This window comes from Nicotiana tabacum, chromosome 22 (assembly GCF_000715075.1).
Source record: "Nicotiana tabacum cultivar K326 chromosome 22, ASM71507v2, whole genome shotgun sequence".
Lineage (NCBI taxonomy): Eukaryota > Viridiplantae > Streptophyta > Magnoliopsida > Solanales > Solanaceae > Nicotiana > Nicotiana tabacum.
In genome coordinates, this window is record NC_134101.1 from 108,085,412 (window position 1) to 108,089,880 (window position 4,469).

At 42.6% G+C, this 4,469-nt stretch overlaps 1 non-coding gene across 1 annotated transcript; it reads right to left on the bottom strand.

Annotated features, from left to right (window-relative positions):
• Nucleotides 1-1,957: 1,957 nt before the first annotated feature.
• LOC142176829 (small nucleolar RNA R71) lies at nt 1,958-2,064 on the bottom strand. The gene has a single exon (XR_012705636.1). It is a non-coding gene; the product is annotated as a small nucleolar RNA R71 (small nucleolar RNA).
• Between the last annotated feature and the right edge of the window lie 2,405 nt (nt 2,065-4,469).

Consider the following 4,469-nt stretch of genomic DNA (forward strand, 5'->3'; position numbering starts at 1 on the left):
AGGCCCTAAAGAACCACCTTCTTGTATAGTTTTTATGGTAAAAAGTGATAACAAAATGCTCTGATTAGTGCTTTTCATGCTTTGCAGGCTATATACAATAAAATAAGTCTATGGAGTACTTTTGGGATCAATTACGGAGAAAAAGAGGCCAATCTTACAATATCCGCTAAGTGCACCACGCGAAGGCAGCAAAACCAGAACTGGAGATGGACTGCCGCGGTCCCGGCGTAACCGCGGTCAGGCCGCGGCAGAAGGCTGTTGTGGATTCTGGGAGGCTAGTTGGCCGCGGTCCTGGCGTAACCGCGGTAGGACCATGGCAGGAAGCGGAAAATTGAGGGACTGAAGTGCAAAACACAGGATTTTTAGCCCAAAACCCTATATTAAACAATAGAACTCGTCCAAGGGAGGCATGTAATGTTTTAGAAAGTACTTTGGCAAGAGAAACAAGTGTGAGAGATCACCCAAAACATCATATTTTCTTCTTCTCTTTATTTTTCTTGCAATTTTGATCATGAATATTTTCATAGTTTATTTACCCATTGTTATGAGTAGCTAAATCCTTTGTCTAGGGTTTTGATGGAACCTATTGAAGGATGAACTTCTTGATTATGTTAATATAGTGTGCCAGTTTAATATCTATTTGTTCAACTACGTGTTTGTTGTAGTTAATTGACAGGATCCTCAATTAGCTGTGCCTAATTAGTGTGCATAACTCGGGAGAGAGTGCATATTTAGGTGATTGTTGAAAAACATCACTCCCAAAGTATAAGAGGGATCTATAACTGCGGGTTTAAAGGCGGGATTAGGGATAACGAAGTCTTGGGTGCAATCTAAAGTGAACTGTAATAAACAAAGACAGCTCGCGTATCTCGGGAGAGTGCGTCTAGTAAATTATCGTGATTACTCGGGAGAGATTCACGGTAAAAAGAGTGTTCATGGTTGATAGAGATGTGTTGGTAAATCTATATGAAACATAAACTGAAGGGATTCCATCAATAGGGGAAATCACTACCTTAGAACCTTCTCATTATTGTTCACAACTTAAGCTTATTTAGTTTACAACTGTTTATTGACTTTCAATCTTAGTTATTAAATATACCATCAACTGTTATTCACAACGTTTAGGGAAGTTGATTCTAAAGAATTTAGTAAGTCCAACGAAAGTAATTGATAGGTTAATTCTCTGTGGATTCGACTCTGGGCATAAATACTCAGGTTATATTTGCAACATCCGCATTGTCATTTTATAAGGCATAGTTGGGCGTGCTCAAATTTTGGCGCCGTTGCCGGGGAATTAACGGTGTTATCAATTACAATTGAAAGAAGTACAAAAATTCTTATTGTAGTCATTTTTTCTCTATACCCAATTTTTACATTGAAATTTTAATGTTTGTTGACTTGGTTGCACATGTGCATGCCTAGAAACTCATCGAGACCTGGTGAAGTATTTGAAGCATTATCAGATCCCGAGAAAGTTTTCAAGGCCTTGAATCGGGCCAATCGGAAAAACAAACAACAACCAACAACTGCACAATTTGAAACAGTCATGGAGGATCACGAGGAAAACCCAGCGGTACCAATAGTGCCAGAGGCTGCTCTCTATGACTGGGCACAACCCACAGCTGAAAATTTGTCCACAACCATTGTAATTCCGCAGATACAGGCTGAGTCATTCCAAATTACGAATAACATGCTGCACTTGTTGCAGAACAAGGGACTATTTTCGGGGTCGCAAGTCGAAGATCCTCAGCAACACTTGAAGAACTTCTTCTCTATCTGCAAAACCCAAAAGCAGCCCAACGTAACTCCTGAAGCAATCAAGCTGTTATTGTTTCCATTCTCAGTGACAGGAGCTGCCTAAACTTGGCTAAACTCACTTCCCATAAATTCTATAACAACATGGGATGAGTTAGTCAGGCAATTTCATAACAAGTTCCACCCACCCAATAAGACTGCTCAACAAATTGATGAAATTTTGAGTTTTAAACAGAGACCAATGGAGACACTGCATGAAACATGGGAGCGCTTTAAAGGGATGCTGGTTATATGCCCGCACCATGGTATTCCAGATCTAATGTTGGGGCAACGGTTTTACATGGGATTGTCAGATAGCGTGAAGAACATTATTGATGCTTCAGCTGGTGGAGCATTTTTGAGCAAAACATGGAGAGAAGGCCAGAGTCTGCTTGACAAGATGACACAAAATTCGGGATGGACAACCAAGAATGCACCTATCACTCTAGTGGTTCACTCAGTGCCCTTAGATCCATCCAACTCTATGGCTGAAAATATAACCACCTTATTGACACAGATGAGTATACTCACCAAAAAGGTGGAAGAGTCAGGACAGAAGTAGCAGGTACATATCGTAGATACTACCAATGGGGGCTTGTGCGCATCTTGCATTAGTCAGCCAATCGGTAACCAATGGAATGCAGAACATGATCATCACCACTACCCTGAAGACATGAATTATGTGTCTAATTATGGAGGCCAGAGACAGGGTGGTCAGAATTGGGGCCAGCAAAATCAGCAATACAGGCCAGTCCATCCACAGTTCAACAATGGAAACATGGGAGGTATGAGACCCCCTAACAATATGGCACCTTACCCAAGGCCACAGGGATATAATAATCAGAATCAGCAGTAGGGGTATCACCCTCCTCAGCAGCAGCATGGTGGAAGGCAAGAAGATGGGTTTGCTAGACTTGATGCAATGATGCAGCAGGTTATTAGGTCTAATGCAAAGATTAATGAGAAAGTGGATGCACATGATGCAGCAATCAAGAATATTGAAGTGCAGGTGGGCCAAATTTCTATGTCTCTGAACAATCGTCCTCATGGGACACTACATGCAGACACCCAGATAAATCCAAAAGATCAAGGCCCAAAGCAGCTGATGGCGGTAAGTCTACGTAATGGCAGAGATCTGGATGTAGAGCAAGAGAGAGCTCGAGAAACTAGACAAGCTGAGACACTTATACCAGTGCCCATTGAGCTGGATGAGTCAATGAAAATGACGGAGGTGCCAGTCCAGCCTGCCCAGGAAGAAAATAACATCCAGAATGCGACCGAGAAAGAAGCTGAGACAGTCTAGGAACCTGTAGTTGATGTAGCAGCTGATAAGGATCAATACCAGTTGATTGGGAAGAAGAGACCTCCTTCACCTTTCCCTTAGAGGTTGGCTAAGTACCAAAAGGAGGAACAATACAAGAAGTTCTTCGAAATGCTGAAACAAATCCAGGTAAACATACCATTGATTGAAGCTTTGAAAGAGATGCTTGGGTATGCAAAAATGATGAAGGACTTGATGTCCCGAAAGTTTGATTTCCAAGACTTGGTCACAGTTACTCTTACTCAGACATGTAGTGCAGTGGTGACTAGACCAATTGCAGAAAAGCTGTCTGACCCAGGGAGCTTTACAATTCCATGCACTATTGGTAATTTTGCTTTTGCTAAAGCACTATGTGATCTAGGGGCCCACATCAATCTTATGCCCCTAGCGATTTACAAGAAGTTGGGCATTGGAAGAGCTAGACCCACCTCTATGTTGTTGCAGCTGGCTGACAAGACAGTGAAACGACCCTCTGGTATACTGGATGATGTGCTAGTTCAGGTAGGGAAATTTGTGTTCTCTGCAGATTTTGTGATCTTAGACTGTAGAGTGGATGAAGAGATTCCCATAATTTTGGGAAGACCATTCTTGGCCACAGGGAGAGCGCTCATTGATTGTGAAACTGGGGAGCTCAAGATGAGATTGAACGATGAGGAGATAACATTCAATGTGTAGAAATCTATGAGGCGACCAAGTGAATTCGCCAATTATTCTCTTATTGGTGCCGTGGATGTAATCGTGGAGACTGATGATGAGGTGCTAACCATTGAGGACCCCCTTGCTGCATGTTTGATGAATTTGGATGAGGTGAATGGAGAGGAATTGGCGGAATGGGTGTTGGCATTAGAGGGTAGAGGGTTCTGGGATAGAACTCTAGAATTTGAGCCCTTACACTTGGAAAATCGAGAGACTCCTCCAGTAAGTTGTTAGAAAAAGATCACCCTTTCTTGTTTTCTGATGATTGCAGGGTAGCATTCGAGGAGCTGAAAAAGAGACTGGTCACAACACCTATCATTGTTGCCCCCAACTGGGAGCAACCATTCAAACTCATGTGTGATGCCAGTGACTACGTAGTGGGGGCAGTGCTGGGACAACGGAAGGACAAGCTGATGCATCCAATCTACTATGCAAGTAGAACGCTGAGTGGAGACCAGTTGAACTATACGGTGACTGAGAAGGAGATGTTGGCTGTGGTGTTTGCTTTTGACAAGTTCAGATCATATCTGATTGGTTCTAAGGTAATTGTATACACTGATCATGCAGCTCTCAGGTACTTGATTGAGAAGAAGGAGTCTAAGACATGCCTGATTTGTTGGGTGTTGCTGCTGCAAGAATTTGACCTTGAAATTCGTGA